Here is a 24,100-nt window from a genome sequence, read left to right as displayed (position 1 = left end):
TAAGAGAAACTGGACAAGATTTAGATTGATACCCATGAATCGAGAAAGAAAAGGGTCTCCAGTTTCTTTCCCTCTCTCTCTATATAAACATCACCCAGTTCATCCTCCTAAAGCCCTTCTCCTCTTGGGAAACCTTCCGTGGCCCTCTGTGGCCCATCAGATGAGCTGGAGCCCCTTGTCCCAGCATTCAAAGCCTGCACCATGCAACCCACAGTCTCCACCTGCTGGACCTCCTGTAGCCCCCAACTGACCCCTCAGCTTCAGCCAGAACTGAGGGTTTCCCCTCTCCCCATCTTCCTGCAGGGTCACTGAACTCTTTCTGTGTGCCAGGCCCCATGCTGATCACTGCATGAGGCTTCGTCTCCTGTAATTCTCATAACGCGCCTCTGAGATTGTGCTGGGATTAACCTCCTTTTACAACTGTGGAAACTGGGGCACAGAGGAATTGGAAACTGACATCTTAAGTGGCAGAGCCAGGCCTTGGCCCCAGACAGTGCAGCTGTAGAGCCTGCTGCATCCTCCTCCTCCTCCTCCTCTCCCTCCTCCAGGACCCCTGCAATAGGCTCCCCCGGCTTCCTGCTGCCAACCTCACTCCACTCAGACCCTGTCCATACTCTGCAAGAGAGGCCTTTCCATGAATCAGAGCTGATTACCATAGGTAAGCTGCCATGTCTGTAGGGCCCAGCACGACCCTCTCTCCCTCTGCTGCAAGACCTCATCCATGACCTATGCACAGGCTAAAAGGTAGGCTCCTCTCAGGTCACTCAACTCTTCACACTCTGGCCCCATGATGTCTAATTCATCACCCACCAAGCCCCTGCCCTCCCCACCCCGTGCACAACTGCTTCCCAGAGGTTCTATGCCCTGTTCTGGCTTAACACCTTTACATGTGGTGTGGCCTTCACTTCCAATATATCACCTCACTCCCAAACTGGGAGAGAAGACACATGTGTCCTTCAGGACCCAGCTCAACTGCAACCTCCTCTGTGACGTCTTTCCTGACTCTCCCAGAGACAGCGGTCACTGTATCCTCTGGGCCCCCTGCACACCTTGAGCTGCTCCTGTCAGGGAGTTTGTTTCTGGGTCTGTATCCACCTCCTCGGATCCTGAGCCCCCGGAGGTCAGAAGAGTTCTGATCAACCCATCATTACTGCGCACTGCCATGTGCCTGATATGCAGGCACCAGGGGTCCAGATCTGAACAAGATCTTGACCTTCAAGGAGCTTCTATCCAGCAGAGAGCTGGCATGAAATAGCCAATCTTAAGAAAAGTGATAAATAGTACAAGAAAAGTGGCCATGGGTTGCTAGGGGAGCCCAGACATGGGATAACAAACCCAACCAGGGCAATGCCCCACCTGAGTGCAAAGGCTGTGGAAGAAGCTGTCTGGACAAAAAAAAAAGGAAGCATCTCAGAAGGAAGAGGAGTCATGCAGGGGACCCCGAACGAGCAGAGGTACAGAGTGTGGCAAGGTGCCGTCATGTCAGAAGATGGTACAGAAGAGACAGGGGCGTGGAAGCAGTCAGAGGTGATGAGTTTAGATGCTGTCTCCATTAGAACTGCATCTGGCTGTATATAATGAAAACCTTCCACAAAGGTGTGGCCAAATTAGAGACTTGTTTTTCTTGTCTAATGAGGAGTCTGGGAGCTGGCAGTTCAGGGCTGACCCAGTTGCTCAGGAGATCAGGCTCCTGTTCCCTTCCTGCTCTGCCATCCTCATGATTGCAAGACAGCTGCACTTCTGAGCCTCAGCAGGAAAACAGGAGGCAGGATAATGTTGAAATGTTTGTGCCACGCTGGCACAGTGGCTCACGCCTGTAATCCTAGCACTTTGGGAAGCCTCACATAAGTGGAATCATACAGTATTTGTCCCTTTGTGTCTCCTTGTTTTACTAAAGATAATGTCCTCAAGGTTCATCCATGTTATAACATATGTCAGAATTTCCTTCCTTTTAAAAGCTGAGTAATATTCCATTGTATGTACATGCCGTGTTCTATTTAGCCATTCATTTGTCAATGGACACTTGAGTTGCTTCCACCTTTTGGCTATTGTGAGTAATGCTGCTACGAGCATGGGTGTACAAATATCTCTTCCAGTCCCTGCTTCAGTTCTTTTGGGCATATACCCAGACACTTCTGGATATATACCCAAATTGCTGGGTCACATGGTAATTCTAAGTTTCATTTTTTTGAGGAGCCATCCACTGTTTTCCATAGCTGCTGTGCCATTTTCTATCCCCACCAGCAGTGCACGAGGATTTCAATTTTGCCATGTCCTTGCCAACACTTGTTATTTTCTGAGTTTTGGGTTTGTTTTCTAGTAATAGCTATCCTCATGGGATAAGGTATATCTCAATGTGGTTTTGATTTTCATTTCCCTAGCATTAAGCATCTTTTCTTGTGCTTATTATCTATCTGTACATCTTCTTTGGGGAAAAGTCTATTCAAGTCTTTTGCCCGTTTTTAAACTGGGTTGTTTGGTTTTGTTGTTGAGTTGTAAGCATTCTTTATATATTCTGGATATTAACCCCTTGTCAGAGATATGACTTGCAAATATTTTCTCCCATTCCACGGGTTGCTTTTTCACTCTGATGATTGAGTCGTCTGATGCATGGAAGTTTGACATTTTGATGACGTCCAATTTATTTTTTTCTTTTGTTAGCTGTGCTTTTGGTGTCATATTGAAGAAATTGTTGCCAAATTCAGTGTAATGAAGGTTTTCCCTTATCTGTTCTTCTAAGAGGTTTATCGTTTTAGGCTCTTGCATTCAGGTCTTTGATCCATTGTGAATCTCTGTCCTTTCTGTTTGAAGAAGAAACGCTTTCTTGAAAGCCCTTCCCTATCCCCTAACCCTCAAGAAATTTGATCTCATCACCCAGAACAGGCGGTGATGGCTGCTTTGCAAACCCAAACAAATCTGTAAGAAAGGGAGAGTAGATATCGTGTCGACAGCAAGCCGTGACTTCCCAACCACGCACTTCCCCGGGCCAGCCTGGGACGATACTGAGCACAACATGAGCCTGCAGTAAGCAGACACTCAGGTCTGTGCCTATTGAATTCCCTGGTGAATGGCCAGTCGGGGACAGGCCAGTGGAGTGACATCATGGAGCAGAAATGACCCTGGATTTGACACTAAAGGGGCAAGCCCTGGCCCACCACTCCCAGCCTTGTTGCCTCCAGCGAGACACTTAACCTAGCTGAACCTGTTGTCTCAACCTCAAAATGATGATAGCGATCACTTTCCTTTATGTCAGTCTTTCACAGATTACACTGTGGTGGTGGACACCTGTAATCCCAGCTACTGGGGAAGCTGAGGCAGGAGAATCACTTGAACCGGGAGGCGGAAGTTGCAATGAGCCAAAATCGCGCCATTGCTCTCCAGCCTGAGAGTGATAAATAGTACAAGAGAGGTGGCCATGGGTTGCTAAGGGAGCCCAGACATGGGATAACCCATCCAGGGCAATGCCTCACTTGAGTGCAAAGGCCATGGAAGAAGCTGTCTGGCCAAATAAAGGAAGCACCTCAGAAGGAAGAAGGGCCATGCCCGGGACCCAGCATGAGCAGAGGCAGAGACCCTTTCACGTATATCATCCTTTTTCATCCCCACAAGGACCCTGTGAAGTAGATGGGGTAGGATTAGTTAATCTCTGTTTTCAAGGTGAGGAAATGATTGCCCAGAGAGGTTAAGTGATTTGCCCAAGGAGGCTCAGCTGAGTGCCAGAAAGGGCCCTCTAACTTCCCAGGCCGTGTGATCCCTTTCCTGCTCATTTTGGGGGCAGGGGAGAGGAGGGTGGATTGTGAGTATCAAATGGGGGCCTGAACAGGAAAGTGCTTTGCAGAAAAATGGGTGTGTTTGGTTTTTCAGTGTCTGTGTAAATTGGGGATGGTCCTATTTGCTCCATAGGAGATGGGACAAGATGAAGATTAGGTCAAAGCAGGAGAGACAAGACACCTGCTCTTCTCCCAGGCACCTGTTGAGACAATTGTCAAGGCGGGAGGGCTGCTCCACTGGGGGACATTCCCCACAGCCCAGTAGGGACGTGGCTCCCAAGGAGGGTTTTTACCCTACAGGTCAGACACCTTCCAGGTGCATGCCTACCCCGATGGACCTGCAGACTCTGTTACCGCAGCTCCTCGCCTCTCTCCCTTCCCCATGGCTGCCCCCACCCCATCACATTCTCCCCCAACACCTTCTCTTCCCCCTCCATGCTCCCTCCTTTCAAAAGCATAATGAGTCTGATAAGACGTTGTCTCGTTAACAGGATTAGCCACGGAGATCTCTTGTCCCCTCCCACTCATTCTGTAATACTCCTCATCTCGTGTCCTGTAATTTTCTGCTGGTATCAGAAGCTCTGGACCACCTCGGTGATATTAATTTCTCCTCGCTCTTTCATGGTGTGACTGCTGATATGCTGAGATGCCCCCCACAGCTGCCAGGCCACCGAGGCCCTGTGGGTAAATTACATGAGGCCCTCAGAGGCTCTCTCCCTCCAAAGTCAGCCGCTGTCCCCTCCATCCCTCCTTTCCCCAACTGCCCCATCTCCCAGTTCTGGGGGCAGCAACTACCCCTATCTTATAGCCCAAGGAGGCAGGTCTAAACCTGGCGCTCAGGTGGCAGAGGGATGACAAATGCATGCCCCTAGTCCAGTTCTTCCCTTCCCTTTCTGCCCTTCCCCCCGATGTGTCCCTCAGAAGACTCTAGGCAGGGTGCAGGCAGGGAGAGCCTGGCACAATGGGACAGAGGGCTGAGCTCTGGACCTGGGTTCTCCTCCTAGGTCTGTGACATAGGCAACCTAATGATTTATCCAACCTCTCTGAGCCTCAGCTTTCTCCTCTGTATATTGGGGATGACAATATGCATCTGGCAGGATTGTGGTAGTGCCTGGAGTTCAGGACCTGACACACAGCAGGTGCCTGGCTGGAGTTTAGTGGGACTGGGGGATTTACCCCCCAGTCCCACTCTTGGAATTTACTCAGAAATGCTTTTTCAACCCTGAGGTATATCCCCAAACTCTTTGCACCAGTTCTCTGAGCTTTGTCCTTCCAAATATCTTTTTCTTTACACATTTTTAGGGACTGATGCAGAGGAACCTTTACGGCCTTTCAACCCAAAATGTTAATTAGAGAAAAACACAATGTAGAGGGCAAATCCTGAGAAGAAGGGGCAGGAAAAAAAGAGAATTGCCTGTCCCCTGCCCCAAGCCCATGGCTGAGGACAGAGAAAAGAGGCATCCTGAGAAAGGCCATGTCCCACATAGTCTGGGGCCGAGGACAAGAAGAAACTCTGACTCGGGGTCAGCCGGGCATTTCCAGGAAGAGACTAGAGATACAGGCAGGCCAGTGCCTGGAGGAGTTAACAGAGGTAGAGAGGAAATTGCCAGAGTCAGAGGAGGTGAGGCTGGAGCTAAATCTAAGTTAATTTGGAAATAGCTTTGTGATCAATTGTGCAGAGTGTCAGTGAGTGACAGGTGGGAAATGGTACCTGTCTGGTGAATGAGCTCAGAATTCCAAGTGTGCTGGGGAAGCTGGGCAGCTGGTGCCACGCTGGGCAATGCCAAAGTTGGGAGGCAGTGCATGCCCAGGGAGCTGGTGGGGCCCATCTTCCTGCTCAGAAGATAAGTGCACAAAAAGCACAGCAGAAATCACCTATTATACCTTTACTGTATGCCTAGTCCAGTGTGAAACCATGACCTGCATTTCTCAGGTAATGTTTGTAACACCCTGAAAGCTGGCCATAGGTAGCAGCTGGTGTCAATAAACAGACACAGGGCTTCCAGGACAGACACTGGCAGGGCAATGTGAGACCTCTGTCCTGAAGGAATATGGAGCCACACAATCTAAATTCAAATCCCAAATTTATTGTTTTCTAATTCTGTGACCTTAGGCAAGTTTCTGAATCTCCATGAGCCCAGTTCCCTTGTCTATAAAATGGGGATCATATTGCCTACCTCTCAGAATAAAATTGAGGCAATGCATGTATAGTGTCTAGCACTATTCCTGGAACATAGTGGAAATTGACAGTTAAGAGGTATGTCCCCTCACCCACCCTTCTCTTCTTCCTGTCCATTGTACCACAAATGACAAGCCATCAGTGGATTTTTACAAATTAACAGTAAAACGTCAGTACATGATGAAAGCTGGAGAAGAAGTACAGGCACCAATGTGACTAGGGGAGCAAGAAATGACTGAGGGTTGGCAGGGGACAGGGGAAGAGGTGCTGAGATGTCCCGGTGTGGAGAGGTTGGTGTATGGACCAGGAGAGTTGGAGCAGAGCACTCATATGTTCATATCTTCGCAGACTCACTTTGAGACCCAATAAGACACAAATGTTGATGGGACTTGGAACATTTCTACCTTTGCTGATAAGCTCCCTGGCTGGCATGGCTGATGTACAGACAGTCACACCGATTAGCGTATAAGTTTAAAAAGCAGAGGTTCTGAATTGCTGAATTGCCTCTGCTATTTGAGCAGGAGCAGAGGATTTTTAACAATTCTAAGAAGCGGAAAATGGGAGTCAAGCATGATCTAGAATCACTGGCACAGCAGTCACTCCAAGCTCTGGAGTGTATTGATGCAGACGCTGGATGGATTCTTCCTTCCTGGGAAGCTGTAAGTCATAACCGTGAGAGTGACAGTTTATCAAGCAATCACTGCTCAGACGCTGGGCCTCGTGCTTTCATTCATGTGTCCACTACGACTCTGTGTGATTGGTACTGTTATTAGCACAATTTTATAGATGAGGAAACTGAGTTAGAGAGGCTAAGTAACCTGTGCAAGGTCACACTGATAGAACCAAAGTCTATCTGACTTCAGAGCCACGTACTTGCCACTGAGGCAGAGTAGCCAAGATTCATGCACTCATTCAATCATCCATCCATTCATTGAAGGAATATTTTTTGAGCACCATCTCAAAGGCGTTGTAACTGAAACTGATCCCAGAGCAGTGACCGACATGCACCAAGCCTTTGCCAGGTGCCAAGCTGGGACTGTGCTAAGGATTGAGAGGCAGGAGAATGAGCCCACCTGCTGCTCCTGGCCTTTGGAGGCTGAAGCCACTCATTGCGGGGCTTCTGTCTGCAGGAAGAGGTCAGTGGAGACCTCTGAGGCAGGTGGGCCCCCGGGGTGGGAAGGTGGTGATGGGGAAGCACACGTACAAAGGACAGAGGGATGGTCCCCACTGCCACCCAGTGCCCTTGCAGTCACACAAGGAGCACAGGGGCAGATACCAGATGGCTGCAAGGGGTCACAGCTCCATGTCCCTTTTAGCCACATCCCCTTCTGAGAACCAGTTAAACCAGTTTTCTCCTAAGCACCCCATTGTTACCAAAGGCATGAAATGAAGCAGACACAGAAATGAGCCCATGTGAGGCACAGTTCCACAGCAGCCCAGCCACTCCTCCCGGTAACTCTGTAAGGGAATGTGATCAGGACCACTTTATAGATTTGGAGACTGTGGCTCAGAGGGTTTCTTCTCGGGGACTTGCATCCAGGTCACACAGTGGTGAAGCTGCCCCAATCTTCCAGCTCCACATCTAATGCTCCGTCTGTAACGTGATCCAACCAGAACTGACGATGTACTCAGGAATTCCCAGCCTTGGCCCAAGTGTTTGCGGGGGGGATTCAGAAGAGTGAAACTGATGTATCATTCTTTAAGAAGACTGCATACTACCTGGGAAGATGAGGATGATCCCATCCAAATGTGGAACCTGAGGCCCTTCTGGGTCCCAGATTGTGGCCCAACAGTGGGAGCCATGAACTGTCTGGAAAGGAAGAGGAGGTCCTGGTTAGCTGGACTTTCAGAGAGGGTCTAAGAGGGGACTTGCTGGGGTGCAGGGAAGGGTGCACCTCTATGAGAAGGAGCTGGTGGGACTGCCCATGGCCATACAGTGTACCGTGAAATACTTAGCAAAAGTGTGGCTCTGGATTTGGACAGCCCAGCTTTGGGATTTGGGGCATGTTGCTTTGACCTCTCTGATCCTCACCTTCCTTGTCTATTAGAGGGGAAGAAGAAAACTCTTAGCCCAAGAAGGCTGTCAAGAATTAAAGCAGATGGTGGGAAGAGGGCTGGCTTAGAGCCTGGAGTCTATTCTGTGGTATCGAGCCTTTGCCACTGAGGCAGGGCTGGGGTGACAGCAGCGGCTGGGACCCACGCCTGCCCTCAAGGGCTTACTCTCTAGGGACAATGCCAGGCCTTGAGTGACTCAGTCCACACTTTGTCCCAGTAGAGACAAGTACGCAATGAAGCTGCATGTAGGCAGAAAGACCAATGGGAGGGTATTCTCCAGGAAGGGGATGTGAGCTGACTCTGAGGGCTGGGTCACGACAAACCCTGGGAAGGGGTGGGAGAGTGTCGTGAGCAGCAGCAAGGCTTGGGGGAGGAGGACCAGCGTGGCCGAGGTCAGGGGCATGATGGTGGGCTTGGGCTGCCCTGTTAAGGATTTTGGTCTTTATCTAAGAAAAACAGGAAGCAGAGGAGATGTTTTCAGCATGATCAGATCTCTATTTCAAGGGAGTCTGTGTGGCTGTAGTGAGAATGAATCAGATGAGACCACAAGTCTTACAAACACAAAGTAGGCCCTTGCTAAATGGCAGCAGAGTGGGCTTGGTAGCACAGGAGGTGTTGGCAGAGGGAAGGTCGAGCAGGAAGCAGGGGTCCATGAGGACCAGACCCTGGGGTCAGAAAGCATCCCTCCTCTTCCTGTCACCTCCTAGCTGCAGAGCCACCCAGGGTAAAAGAACAATCCCAAATGCTCAGTGGCTAACGGTGGTGAGGGGTGTAGGATGGTCCTTCAGGGCAGGAGCAGAAGGGTGGGGCCACGCCTTAGGGGCGAGCAAAAGGCGGGCAGCTGTCATCCTACTCCCCAAGGCCCAAGCACACAAGGGTCCCCTTCCCTGCCACTGTGCGGCTATTGGGGTTCTTTTGCAACGAGGCAGCTTTCCCGAATTGTAATAACAGTGATTTCTATTACACCATGAGCATCTGACACATGGAGTGAGAGCTACAAAGCCCCCACAGCGGGAAACATAAAAGTGGGGGTGGGGGCTCCGGGGAGGGTTGGAGGCTGTCGCCCCCGGCTGGGCTCTGCCATGTGCAGCGGACGAGGTCCGGGAATAAAGAGGCTTATTTCAGCACCCTGTTATTATGGCATCTTGTTTTCATAGTTTGTTCAACAAACCTCTCTCCCTCTCCCTCTCCCCCGTCCTCACTTCTCTTTTTTTCATCTTCCTCTCTCAGCAAATCCATTTAAATGCAATTCTATTCTTAAAGCGCCCCTCTCATGCATGTCTAATGAATGTCAGGGAAATGCTATTACAATGGGGCTGAGGAGGGCCCAATCTGCAGTGTGTGTACAAGTCATTTGAAAGGAAGCCTGGGAGCGCTCCAGTTTTATTACAGCATAATTAGAAATACAATCTTGTTGCAATATGAGAATGAGAGATGTGTGCTAATCCTGGGTAGAGAAAGATAGAGCTGTATTTAGAGGAAAGGATTCGGGGAGAGAGAACTAGCCACCATGTCCCTGCACCCCCTCAACCGGAAGGTTTGTCTACTGGTCCCCACGTTCTGCACCCCTAGGACTCCTAGGTGCTGCACCAGAGGCAGGAAGGGGCTCTTCTAGATCTCAGTTGCCCCAAGTGGTCACTCAGGGGAGCTGAGTAGGGTCCTTTCTGGTAACTCCACACCCTTCCCACCCACTTAAAAGACCAGTCTGTGGGCAGTTAGGAGTTGGTGGGAATGGCTGGCAGAGCCCTGGACTTGGAGACTGAGACCCCGATCAAGTTCTCAGTCCCCCACTTAGGAGAGCTATGCATTCATTTATTCATTCAGTTGTTCAACACTTACTGATCGCCTGTTATGTACCAGGCACTGTGTTGGGTGCATTCATTGACTCTTAATGGTCACAGGAAACAGGTTCGGAGAGATTCAGTGACTCACCCAGCGTCATCCAGCTAGACGGGACAACCCAAGTCCAACCCAAGCCTTCTGACTGCAGAGCTGGGCTCTGTCTGTTCTACCATGCTGTCAACTTCCTGGGTCCTCCTGAGCGTTTCCAACACCCATCTCTCCAGTAATGTCATCTCCTCTAGAGCCCAAAGGCAGAGATAAGGATGGTGGGACCTGACTGATCCCCTTTATAGTGCAGAAAAGGGGGTCTTGGGGGTGGTGACATCTCAGCATCATCAGGACAATGAATGAAATCAAGAATCAATCTGAAATTTGCAGGGCAGGTCTAACAGCGCAGGTGCGGGCAGGGTTTGGCTGTTACATCACATCCACGTGGAAGACCGCTCTGGCTGGCCCAGGGAGTTTGAGTCAATACAGGCTTCTGTGCTCAGCACCACCTCAGACTTGCAATGGAGAGATAGGGTTCAAAGGGGAAGAGACCCCCACCCTTGCCCAACTGGAGGGAAACCATAGAGTCACAAAGGAAGTGAGGCTTGGAAGACACCTTCAAGATCCAGTGGTTCAATCCCCTCATTTATCATTCAGGGAAACTGAGGCCCAGAGGGTTACTGAAACTTGTCAAAGGTCACACAGCAAATTAGAAGCCAGATTTCTCATCTCAACCCAGTGCTCTCAACTCCACCATGCCTGCCTTTGCATAAGGATTTCCAGAGAAGGGATTCCCATAGATGACGTCTGTCAGCCATGGTACTGATTCCAGCCAAGTCTCAAGTCTTCTTACAAGTCCATGGTTGGGTGGGGGTGTGGGGAGGCTGCCTTAATGCACTTAGTTCAAGATCAGTCAAGTTCTAGAGCTAAGCCTGGCCCAAGGGCTGGATTTAACTGAGGACAACGCAACCCCTGAGGGTTCCGGTAATGACCTTGCAGGAGAAACGGAGTCCGAGTCAACCCCATGAGGACAGAGTTTTATGGCATGGCTCCATAACCCCATGTCTTCTTGCCACCTACAGAGGTGGCAGTGGAGGAGCAAGGGAATTGGCCCTGCCCCTGGGCTCTTGGGTACACATGATATATACTTCGTGTCACCCATCGGGAGCCTGGCCCGCAGAGCCCCAGCTCAGCCTGGCGTTGTAGTTAGAAGATGAATGTGATACCATGGTGTCTAGCCAAGTCCCCAGGGGCTCCCATGCCAATAAACTGGTAGATAAGCCCAGTCCCTGCGCATGAGGCTCTTCAGTTCTGAAGCCCTCCTCTAGCCGCTTCAGCACCGATGAAGCCAATGCCAAAGCTTCTGGCTCTGTGTGCCTTGTACGAGTTCGCATAGCCGAGGTCCCACCTCCCATCCATCCACTCTTCTCCTGACCCAGGCATGTCTACCCTGCCTGACTTCAGCTGCACAAGGAAACAGCAATGGGCCAGGAGACAGGAGGCTGCTCTTGCCATCTGTACTCTGACCCAAACTTGGGTGTGACGCTGTGCCTCAGTTTCCTCCATGGGGGAATGAGATCTGAGTCTTTGACTGAGGGTGCAGATGAGGTCCAGCCTGTGTTAATGATCCATTCCCAGGGCCAGTTCCCTGCCCACTTCATCCCTGGATGATGCCTTCAGCTTCCTCCCTGCCTCCCCTCAGCTCCTGGCCCCCGATGCCCACCAGAGGGTCTCAGGCTCAGTCTTTCCCATCACATTCTCTGAACCCAGCCTGTCCAGTACAGCCTGAAGCCTGGTGGCCTTCAGAACTGGCTCCCTTCTGCCCTTCCCCCCTCCCCATCTTCATGTCTTTGCAGAGCAGGACCTGGTTTTAGAATGCTGGTGCTAGAAGTGTCCCAGGGAAGAGCCTGTCCGGATGAGGAGTGTATTAGTCTGCTCTGGCTTCCATAACGCAATACCACAGACTGGGTAGCCTAAACACGTTTATTTCTTACAGTTCTGGAGGCTGGACGTCTAAGATCCAGGTCACATCAGGTGTGGTTTCTAGTGAGGCTTCTCTCCCTGGCTTGCAGACGGCTGCCTTCTCGCCAGGTCCTCACGTGGCCTTTCTCCTGTGCGTGCACATCCCGGTGTCGCTCCCTCTTCTTATGAGGGCATCAGTCAGGACCCCACCCTCGTGACTTCATCTCACCTTCACCACCTCTTTAAAGGTTCTGTCTCCAGATACAGTCACATTAGGAGTTAAGGTTTCAACATAAAATGTTGGGAGGACACGATTTGTCCAAAACAAGGAGGAGGTAAAACCTAGAAGCAGCCTGCCCTGAGCTGGGACTTGTATCCCAGATCCTGATTTGCATCCCGTGTGCTCTTCACTCTGCTACAAATCTCCCTCCGGGGTATTGGGGTGAGGTTTATCATCCTAGGAGTTCAGAGTCCACGGAAAGGAGAAGAAGAAGGATGGGTCCGGCTTCCCTTGGTATTTTCAAACCCAGGCTGGCAGGAACTCCCAGGACGCTCACCATCAGCAGGTGAAATCAAAAGGAAGATGCCCTACAGTCTGCCTTGACTTGCTCCCTGCAGGCTGCCCTGGTGCCGGGGTTCCCAGACAGGAGCTAATTCCTTCCAGCCAGGAAGCATCGATCACCCCCAGCTGCCCTGCCCCACAGCACTAATAGCTTGGGAGGAAAGGACAGCCCTGATTGTGGGGCAGGTTATCTCATTAGTCCTATGAACTATCTGCAGGCTCCACACTGCAGGCTGACGACACTGTTTTTATAAATCTGTATTGCATGGAGCAGCAACTGGTAACCTGTATTGATTGCAATTTCTCTTCTGGAATTGGGAGGCCCCTGGGGGCCAATTGAGGTACTTCGAGGCCCTGGCATCCTGAAGCTGCCTCAGGAAACAGATTTCAGCTGTGACAGACTAAGTAGCTTTTCTCTTCCAAGAGAGACAACGATTTTTTCTGACGCTGGCCAAAGCCCAGTCTCACTGCAAGGCCTCAGCCCGTTCCTTCCCTCCTCCCTCTTACTCCACATCTCCCATTGCCTAACCTTCCTCGCAGAGGAGAGGGTGTGGGCAGAGCAGGAAACTCCTTCCTCAGCTTCTGGTTTTCCTGCGCTTCAGGAAGCATCTGGCTCGAGTGGGAAAATCAGCTCCCACCCCCATATGAATACCTATGCTCTGTATATGCATCATAGACATGCCTCCTTGGGCTGTTACATATTTAGCATTACAATCTTTTTTAAAAAAAAAAATCTGTCCTATAAGCCTACAGTGCATATACATCACAACATCCTTTCATAAATACTGTCTCATGGACACCACAGAACTCCACGAGCAGAGAAAACCGAGGTTTAGAATCCCCAATTTGGGGGTAAGCAAATATGCCCAGAAAGGTTAAGGAGTGTTCCTGAAGCCACACAGCTGGTAGGTGGCAGGTCTCAAACCTCCAAATACAGAGCTCTGTATAGCACCCATTGAGACCTACACCTCCCTAAGCTGCCAGCCCCTTCCTTGTCCCCTGCGATGCCCCCATCAGCCTGTGCAAGTGTACCCAACAGGTATACATGCCAGCACAGGTACACACACCAGCACAGGTACACACATCAGTGCAGGTACACACCCCAGCACAGGTACACACATCAGTGCAGGTACACACACCAGCACAGGTACACACTCCAGCACAGGTACACACACCAGCGCAGGTACACACATCAGTGCAGGTACACATGCCAGCACAGGTACATACACCAGTGCAGGTACACACCCCAGCACAGGTACACACTCCAGCACAGGTACACAGGCCGGCACAGGTACACACGCCAGCACAGGTACACAGATCAGTGCAGGTACACATGCCAGCGCAGGTACACACACCAGCGCAGGTACACATGCCACATGCCAGCGCAGGTACACACGCCAGCGCAGGTACACACATCAGCGCAGGTACACATGCCAGTGCAGGTACACACATCAGTGCAGGTACACATGCCAGTGCAGGTACACATGCCAGCGCAGGTACACACGCCAGTGCAGGTACACATGCCAGCGCAGGTACACACGCCAGTGCAGGTACACATGCCAGTGCAGGTACACACATCAGTGCAGGTACACATGCCAGTGCAGGTACACATGCCAGCGCAGGTACACACGCCAGTGCAGGTACACATGCCAGCGCAGGTACACACGCCAGCGTAGGTACACACGCCAGCGTAGGTACACACATCAGCGCAGGTACACATGCCAGCGCAGGTACACATGCCAGCGCAGGTACACACATCAGCGCAGGTACACACATCAGCGCAGGTACACATGCCAGCGCAGGTACACACGCCACATGCCAGCGCAGGTACACATGCCAGCATAGGCACACATGCCAGTGCAGGTACACACGCCAGTGCAGGTACACAACATGTCAGTGCATGCACCGTGCTCCCTTGCAGGCACATTCAGCCACCTGCCCAAGATCACACTCACCACTAACACATGGCGCCTGGTCGTGGCAGGGTTTCTTGGCTCCCTAAGCCTCAACTTCTGAGTCCCCCTAACTTCTGACTTCACTCTGCACTACCTGTTAGATCACTCATCCACCCTTTCATTCAGTAACCGTAATGTCTTCCGAAACTGGTCTCATCTTGCCGTTTGCCCATCCACCTGCTCTGGCCCTGGCTAGTGAGAGGGAAGTCTCCACCGGAAGAAGCAAGAGGTCAGGGGACCGACCTCTGCCCAGAAAGGAGAGAGAAGTCCACCTCATGGGGAAGGGTTAGCCAAAGCACACCCAGCATGCAGCACACACTTTCCTGGCAGCAGGGTTGGGGGAAACAGCTCCGAATTTGTATTCAGGAGCCCCAGCTATGGGCCCAGGCTCTTCCACTCACTAGATGTGTGTCCTGAACAAGGCTCTTAGCCCGAGCCATAATTTTCTCATCTGTAAAGCAAGAGAAGGATGGCTTTCCTGGGTGTGTGCCAATGCTCAGGAGAGGGAAGATGTGCCCGGCACAGTGCCTGGTGCTTGGTAGGCATTTCAGTACATGGATGCTCACTGATTCGTGCACCTCAGGATGTTTTTCTTGCAGAGTTTATAACACAATTTAAGGTATTTCATCTCCTAAATCAAACCCAAGGTACAGTGCTCGGAAAGGGGTACTTAAAAGAGCTGGGGAAAAAAGTTTACAGCTGCTGGTCCCTGGACACAGGGCTTCTTCCACAAGGGCTCCAGCTGTGGACACCTTTTACATCCAAGAGATTGAGCTCGCCTTAAGGCAGGCAGAGATAGAGCCACCCAAGGCAGCTTGACTCTAGGGCTTCTCTTTCCTCAGAAAACAGCACTACCTCGCCTGCACTTTTTTTTCTTTCTTTTTTTCTTTTTTTTTTTTTTTTTTTTTGTTTGAGAGGGAGTCTAACTCTGTCCCCCAGCTAAAGTGCTGTGGTTCGATCTTGGCTCACTACAACCTCCATCTCCCAGCTCCAAGTGATTCTCCTGCCTCAGCCTCCTAAGTAGCCAAGATTACAGGCACCTGCTACCATGCCCAGCTAAATTTTGTATTTTAGTAGAGACAGGGTTTCACCATGTTACCCAGGCTGGTTTTGAACTCCTGACCTCAAGTGATCCACCCTACTTGACCTCCCAAAGTGCTGGGATTACAGGAATGAGCCACAGCGCCCAGCCTCATTGTGTCTTCTACATCACGCACCTCTGCTCTGAATGTTGGGTCCTGGACTTGAACGTGGTTCCATCCTGAAACCAGCAGCCCTGTGTCACTAGTAGTCTCTCTTCAAAGTGAGGGTAGCATTTCCAATCTACTCACCTGACGAAGAGGTACATCTTTAGTCAGGGAGGGACACAGAAGCCAGGATGCCACTGAGGGAGTGTCTGCTTCCTACCTTTCCCCAGGCCCTGCCATGGGAAGTATGAGGTCCCACTGCCCACATGGACTCAGCTGGGAGGCCTTGCAGGGACCTCACTAAGAAGAGCCCGCCATGGCTTAGAATCCAGATAACCTGGGCTGTGGTCTTGTCTATGCTTTACTCTTTTGTTAGCTCCAAACCATCCATCTTGCTTTATGTCCCAAGCTGGGGAAACAGCGAAAGGATCAAACTGACCCAAAGAGAAAATAGTGGCCGAAACTATTACAACATAGCAGCAGTGGCTGGAGGGAGAGAGACCACCTCCAGGGCACAGGGCAGCTTGGGGACGGGGTCCAGGTTGGAGGTCCAGCTGTCTCACCCCGTGTAGAGATGCCTCCTCCACTGCCAGGATCCATTCATTTAACACGTGTTTGTCCACTGAGCATCGGCTGTGTGCAAGATGTGTTCTGGAGCTGGCATACAGGGTGAACCAAAATCACTTCTTGCTCTCAAACAGAAACACCATGTGCTCCGAGGACAAATAAGGCAGAGTAAGGAGTTGGGCAGGGATGAGGGACATGGTCTAATTTCTATAGAGTGGTCAGACAAGACTTCTCCAAGGAGCTGTCTGCTAAGCAGAGACCTGAATGAGGCCGGAAGTAAGTCAAAGAAAGAGGATTTCAGGCCTAGAAGGAATCGTGACAGCAAAGGTGTTGGGGTGGAATGCACACATGCACATGTAGACACACACATTTTAAAATCCCCACAGTAGATGATCCCCAAGGGTCATTGCAGTTCTGACATTCTTTAAGCCATGAACTTCTAAATCACTGGGAGAGAAACGATCTTAAGGATGGTCCAGTTAATTTATTCTACTCAAGACTGAAATCCCCTATGCAATATCTCAGTCAAGGGTTTCTTCAGCATCAACTTAAATACCCTCGGTGACAGAAGACTCACTACCTAACAAAGACATTCATTCCAACTTTTTATAGTCTTGACTTACACTGTTTTCAAAGTTAATTGTGGTGAAATATACATAACATAAAATTTACCATCTTAATCATTTTTAAGGGTTAAGTTCAGTCATGTTTAAGGTCAGTTTCCTTTTGCAAAACTGAAGCTCCATTCCCATTAAACCAGCAGTCCCCAGCCGGTTTCATGGCAGACAATTTTTCCACAGGACGGGAGTTGGGGAGGGTGTTTCATTTTAGATCATCAGGCATTAGATTCTCATAAGAAGTGCATGACCTAGATCCCTCGCATGTACAGTTCACAGTAGGGTCTGCACTCCTGTGAGAATCTAATGCTGTTGCTGATCTGGCAGAAGGCGGGGCTCAGGTGGTCATGCTCGCTCACCTGCCACTCACCTCCTGTTCTGGGGCCCAGATGCTAACAGGCCACAGACAGGTACCAGTCCACAGCCCCAGGGTTGGGAACCCCTACATTAAACAACTCCCCTTTTTTCCTCCCTCCAGCCCCTAGCAACCACCTTTCTACTTTCTGTCCCTATGAGCTTGACAACTCCAATACTTTCTGTAAGTAAAGTAGAACCATGCCGTATTTGCCTTTCTGCAGTTGGCTTATTTCACTTAGGATAATATCCTCAAGATGCATTCATGCTGAAGCATGTGCCCAAATTTCCATCCTTTTCAAGGCGAATAATACTCCATTGTATGTATACGTCACATTTTGTGTGTCCATTCGTCTGTTGATGGACACTTTGATTGCTTCCATGTTTTTAGCTACTGTGAATGACGCTGCTAGGAACAAGGGTTTACAAATATCTCTCGCCCTGCTTTCGATTCTTTGGGATATACACCCACAAGTGGAATCCCTGGATCCTATAGTAATTCTATGTCTTATTTTGGGGGGAACCGTCATACTATTCAATCTTGACTTTTGAATGCTCATTTTTGTGAGCATCTGGTGAACCTTGCCACTGTTAATTAGATCTTTATTCTTTATTCTTTTTTTTTTTTTTTTTGAGATGGAGTCTCGCTCTGTTGCCCAGGCTGGAGTAGAATGGTGCAATCTCGGCTCACTGCAACCTCCGCCTCCCGAGTTCAAGCAATTCTCCTGCCTCAACCTCCTGGGTAGCTAGGATTACAGGTGCCCACCACCACACCCGGCTAATTTTTGCATTTTTAGTAGAAACGTGGTTTCACCACATTGGCCAGGCTGGTCTCGAACTCCTGACTGCTAGTGATCCGTCCACCTCAGCCTCTCAAAGTGCTGGGATTACAGGGGTGAGCCACCATGCCCAGCCTAGACCTTTATTCTTAAGGGTCTAATTGGATGTAGTAGAAATAGTGATTAGCAGTGACAAGAGGTTTGCCAGGTACAGAAACATGCAGAAATGGGAGTGGGTTTAATCTGGGAAGGCTTCCTGAAGAAGGTAAATTTCCAGCTGGGATCAGACTTTTCTGAGTTGCAATTTCCTTGTGAGTAAAATGGGCACAAAACTACCGTGGAGTTTTGGAAAGTTTCATTCATGCATTCATTCCGGAAACATGTATTGAGTGCCTGTTTCATGACCAGATTGAAATGGGAATGCAATGGAGGATTTTGAGCAGAGGAGCCGCATGATCTGGCTTGGGTTGAAAGCATTGCTCTGGCTGCATGCTGGGGCAGAAGGAGGAGGGGCAGGGGTGGATGCAGGGTGGCCAGTCAGGAGGCTGCTGGCCCCTGCCTCATTCAGTCCTTTCCCTTCCTTTGCTCTAGAGGCTGCAGTGGGCTCTGTCCAGTTCATATCCTCCCCTAAACCCTCACTTTCCCCTGCTCCCCGGTCTGTCACCCTCTCCCACCACACTCACTCTCACCCCTCCCTGAGAGCAGAGCAGCCAGGGCCCCGCCTTTGCGGAGGGTGGCTTCTCTCTGTCCATCCCGCTAGGGCTGCCAGAAGCCCAGAGGTTTCTATCAATTATCTCTCCATGGCTCCTGCAGCTCTGGGGAGTCTCTAAAGCCCAGCTCACTGACCTTTTGGAAAAAGATGCTGTCAGCTCACTTAGCACCTGTGTACAGGGCCTCAGAATTGCCAAGGAGGGGCTTCTTCATCTCCAAGCTCCCTGCTCTCCAGCCCAGCTCCCGAGGAGGAAGGAGGGAGGCTACCTGAAGGAGGTCTGACCTCAGGAGGAGCTGAGGACACGGGCAGCGCCAACCTCAGCTACTCCAGCCCTTCATCTTCCTGAGATGACATTGAACCAGCCACCCACGTGCCAGGGACTTTTATATGCAGTATTTAACTTAATTCTCCCAACAACCCTGTGACATCAGTTCTATTTCTTTTCTCCATTTTCCTGAAGAAACAGGACTTGCACTGGTATAGTGAGATCACGGAGACATCAAATTGTCAATGAATGTGAAGGGTCTTTGCAAGTTGATCGCATCCAGGGGTTCTCTGCCCTGCACATTAGACACTCCCTACCAGCTCGTTAAAGATATCCATTCCCAGACCACCACCCCCTCAGAGATTCAGAGTTTCATTTGAAAAGCTCCTTAGGTGATTCTAATATACAAACATGGTTGAAAATGCTCACCGAATCCAACTTCCCCTCTTTTTATGGATGGGAAACTGAGGGTCTGAGAGAAGACTGGACCTCCCTAAAGGCACCCTGGGTGAGCTGCCCAGAGCTGCCATGACAAATCACTGCAAACTGGGTGGCTTTAAACAACAGAGACTCACGGTCTCAATTCTGGAGACTGGAAATCTAAGACGGAGGTGCCGGCAGGGCCAGCGTCTCTCTACAGGCTCTGGGGAGGGTCCTTCCTGGCCTCTCCTAGCTTCTGGTGGCTGCTGGCAATCCTTGCATCCTCCTGCCTCTGCTTCCACCTCTGCATGGCACTCTCCATGGGTGCATGTCTGTGTCCAGATCGCTCTCTTCTTAAAAGAACACTAGTCATATTTGAACTCAGGGCTCAATCTAACCGAGGAGGACCCCATCTTAACTTGATTACATTTGCAAAGACCGTATTTCCAGTAAGGTCACATTCACAGATCTTAGGGGGCATTAATTCGGTGGGGGGGGACACCGTTTAAACCAATATACACCCTAACGTGAGTGGCAGAGCCTGGACTCCAACCTGGCCTCCTACATCCCCGCCCTGGGCTTGCCCCACCTCCCCTGGTGGCCCGGCTCCTCTTTGTACACCTCCTCTCACTCATAGCTTCCACAGCTTTCCCCAGTGCCCCAGCACTGACGGCCACACTTTCCATGGTGGAAGGACATTGTCTTCCAACCGTGGAATCTTAGAAGGCAGAGACCAAGTCCAGTACTTCTCCATGGTGCCCAGACCAGAACCTGGAGACATTCCAGAGAGACACGACAGACTCAGCCAAACTGAGCTAGATGGACGAGTGCTCCTCCAGGAGGCGGTGAGGACCTCATTGACAGAAGCGACCAGGCAGAGGCTGGCTGACCGTATGTCCCTATGCATGGTGCTGTCATTCTAGGAGGCTCAGTCCAGCAGAGAGCTTGGAAGAGCATAGGAAGTAGACTAATGATCCAGGCTCTACCACCTTCTAGCTGTGACCTTGGATGGATTACATAACTTCTCTGTGCTTCAGTTGATAATAGTAATAGTTTCCATTTCAAAGGGTTGTGGGGATTAAATGAGATAATGTACATAAAGCCATTGGCCTAAATTGTAATAGCCACCCAATAAATATTTAGCTTTAAAAAAAAAATAGAGTCCTGATCCAGATCACAGAGGAAAGGGGATGTCAAAATAGGTCAGCGTCTTTGTGGTGATAATAAATAGAAGAAAAGCAGAAACCAACCACTCCCCTACACATGAGCATGTAGACAGTTGACACCATAGCCTTTGAAATATGTCGATCAAGCAATGTCAAGGACACCATCAGCATTTAAACATAGCTCTGTGTCTTGGTCTTAGAGCCTAAAGGAATGGCATCCAGCCTAAACCCACAGGGACACTGTCAGCATTTGGGGCGGAACAGTTCTTTGTTACTCAAGCTCCCTTGGCCCCTAACCACTAAATGCCCTTAGCAACCCCAAATTATGGTGTCAACCCAAAATGGTCCCACCTGCCCCCATATTTCCAAGTGGCTTCAGGATTTATGCTGGACCCGGAGGTACTGGCTGCTATATTCTCCTTCTCCAGTGGGACCCAGCCTGCCTCAAAGCAGGGAAGCCAAGGATGTGGGCCAGCTACTCTTCTCCCTTCCCAGGGGTGGCTGGTCACATCTGGGCACAGAGCATGGGCTGCCAGCTCAGGAGGCCAGCCATGTTGTCCAGCCCTGGCCTATCTGCATCCCCCAGCAGCGGGCCGTGCCTCCCTCCACTCTCCACACTGAACGAGGCTCACTCCACAGGCCTCTTGCTCCTTCCTTCCCCAGCAGGGCCCACCATCCAGTGCTCATCAAACATACAGAACTGATGTTGCACAAGGCCCCCCTGAGGAGACCAACATCACACCCCTGATTTCTCCTTCCCCTCTCGCGCTGTGCGTCCCCCTGGCTGCAGCCTGCCTTTGTTTCAAGAGGAGCAAAACACTGTGTCTGAAAACGTTACTGCAATTAAATATGCACAAGAAGGGGGGGAGGGAGGGGAAAATGAGGACAATGAAGGATGTGAAACATCAGATGCAGCAGCTGCTTGTTGCTATAGAAACCCTAGCTCCCCACCACCATCAAGGCAGCATCAGCCCCCCACCCTCCACCCCCCACCCCTGCTTTAAAATCCTCGTAGGGCCAAGTGCTCTGTTTGTCCTGAAGTGGTGGGAGATGCAAGATCACAGGGTCCTAGCCGTCCAGGGCTGGAGCACCTGTCGTCTGCGAACGTTGATTTCTGTGTCTTTCCTGTTTTTCCTCACCCCCCGCCGCCACCACCACCAGCACCACCACCACCACCACCTCCCGACACTGGTACTTCTGATTGGCAGCAACGCCCTCCAGTAGTTCTCATTCCAGTCCCAGTTACATAATAAATTACAGGAGAGCTTCCGCATTTGACTTTGGGATGTCACAACACGGAGACAAAACGGCACATGCAGAGTCCATTGGGGAGTCGGCTTTCTCTGCGCTTCCTCGCTTCCTCTCTGACAGCCACCTGCACTGCTTGGTGCCCTCCGCCTTCCTTCTCATCCTCACCCACTGCCCTGGGCAGGGATCTGCCTAGTCGCAGGGTCTGCAGGTCTGTGGTCTGTGTGCTGGAGCGGGGCAGAGCAGGGTGTCCACAAACTCCAGGTTCCAGAAGATGGGCAGGCTGCCAGATGGCCGAGTGCTCATCTGGCAGGATCGCCAACAAGATGTAGCTCAACAAGGATCAGTGGGAAGTCCCAGGCTCTGGCCCATATAGCCACTGTCCAAGGACAGAGAGAGGGAAAGTGGTGTGGCCGAGGCTGACAGAGACAGGGCCAGGGTCATTAGTTGGCTGCAAGGAGAGTAGTGTGACGGGGCTGCCTCCCTCCTCCCACGCCATCCCCATGACAAGGGAATGCGGCCTGGGGCTGGGCGTTGGTAGTCTTGTTCTGCTCTACCCTGATGGCCTAAGTCTGATCTTAGGAGCCCACAAAGCGGGGCACAGTGTCTGGCACGTGGGAGGTCCAGTCCTACACAGAGATGTGGGGGGGAGGAAGGGAGGAAACAGGGGCAATTGGAATTGTAGATAAACCAAAGTTCACTCAGAAGCGAGACCAGACTGATGAAGTTATTTGAAACTAAATTAAATAAATAATTACTAAAACATAAAATCCCCGTCATCCCAGCACTTTGGAGACCCAAGGCAGAAGGATCCCTTGTGTCCAGGAGTTTGAGACCAACCTGGGCAACATAGTAAGACCTCATCTCTACAAAAAAAATTTTTTTATTAGCCAGGCATGGTGTGCCTGCCTGGGGTCCTAGCTACTAGGGAGGCTGAGATGGGAGGATCGCTTGAGCCCAGGATGTCAAGCTGCAATGAGCTATGATCACACCACTGTACTCAGGCTGGGTAACAGAGTAGTACCCTGTCTCAAAAAAATATAAAATGAAAATAAAATCCTAAGCCTGTTAAGCCTAAAGAAAATTCAAAGGGCATCACAGCTGCCTTCCAGCACATGAGGGAGTATGTCAGGAACACGGGTTTCGGCTAGTTCTGCGGGGTGCCAGTGAGTCAAAGCAGGACCCAGGGAGGGAGCGCCAAGGAGATCAGTGGTCACCAAGGAGGACTGCTCCAAAAGTCATCTTTGCAATGGGCTGCAAAGGGAGGGAGGGAGCTCCCCAGCCCCAGAGATATTCAGATGAAGGCTGGAGAACATTTGTGAACGATATTGTCACACACTCAGCTTTTCAGCCCTGCAGTTCTACAGCCTCCAGTGTCAGAGGTGTCCTTCAGGGAGGTCTCCACCCCTGGATGCCGAGAATCTTGGACTTGTGCTTGGGATGGTGGAGGGAGTGGGTGGGATACCACAGAATATTCCTCACAGGAGCAGAGCTCTGGTCTTGGCGGAGGGAGGTCAGCCCCCGGGTAGGAGGAAGCAGACCTCTAAATCATAGGGTTAGAAGGGCATGGGGCTGCCCAAAATGCTTCCATCTGCCAGCCTGACATGTGGTGCTATCAGGTCCTTCCCGTGGGTTCAGCATGACCCTCTCCCCTGCGGCTCTGAAGTCACTATCACTATCCTGATCCCAAGGCCCTTTCTCAATGGAAATGGCAGCCTGGGCCCTCCGGGTCTGCCTGGGAAACCCCCAAAGCAGAGGCAGAGGACCCCAGAGTTCGCTTCTCCATCTCAGTCTGGCCTCAGTGGGAGGACACAGTCATGAGCTTAGGGAGTCCAGTGCAAACCCCTCCCCAACCCTCAAGTCCAGTTTTCTCCTTTAAATCAGCCTTTATCGGCTGAAGGTCAAGGTGAGCCTTAGGACCTTAGACAAGGAAATTCCCTTGCCCTCTAGGATGGGAGGGGGTCTTGTGTCACAGTCTGCAAAGTGGGCACACTGCTGCCTGTGCCTCCTGCTCCCCTGCCAGGTCCTGACAGTCAGGGAGGAGATGGCTATGGCAGTGGCAGGAGGCAGAGAGCATAGTGCCTGTCCCCTTCTCTGCCTTGCACACAATGGGTGTTCAAGAACTGTTTGAATGATTATTGTGTATCTTGTGTCTCTGCCCCTCCTTGTCCCCATCCTAGTACATACAGCTTTGCTTCAATAATTGTTGAGTGATTAAATGATTTCACTTGAGAGAAGAGGATTGAGGCTTATGTTTAGTTCCATGCAGAGGAAGCGCTGGGAGTCAGAAGTTCCAGTCCACTACCTGGCTGTGTGACCTGGGCCAGTCACTTTACTACAAGCCTCAGTTTCCTTCTTTGTAAAATGGAGTTAGCTCCTCCAACAGTGGTAAAAGCCAACGAGCAAGGAATATGAATGAGCTTTGCAAACTCTTGCAAAGAGGTAGGAAAGATGAGAACTAATATTCACTTA

The 24,100-nt window shown here is 50.8% G+C and overlaps 1 protein-coding gene across 3 annotated transcripts in view; it reads left to right on the top strand.

The window, feature by feature from the left end:
- Positions 1-24,100, top strand: part of DSCAML1 (DS cell adhesion molecule like 1) — a 373,161-nt gene that overhangs the window by 236,397 nt on the left and 112,664 nt on the right. The gene's annotated exons all lie outside the window — the stretch shown is intronic.

This window comes from Aotus nancymaae, unplaced genomic scaffold, assembly GCF_030222135.1.
Source record: "Aotus nancymaae isolate 86718 unplaced genomic scaffold, 86718_ANA_hifiasm-v0.15.2.pri h1tg000012l, whole genome shotgun sequence".
In the NCBI taxonomy this organism is placed as follows: domain Eukaryota; kingdom Metazoa; phylum Chordata; class Mammalia; order Primates; family Aotidae; genus Aotus; species Aotus nancymaae.
The sequence above is the reverse complement of the archived record's forward strand: the minus strand, read 5'-3'. Positions and strand labels throughout refer to the sequence as shown.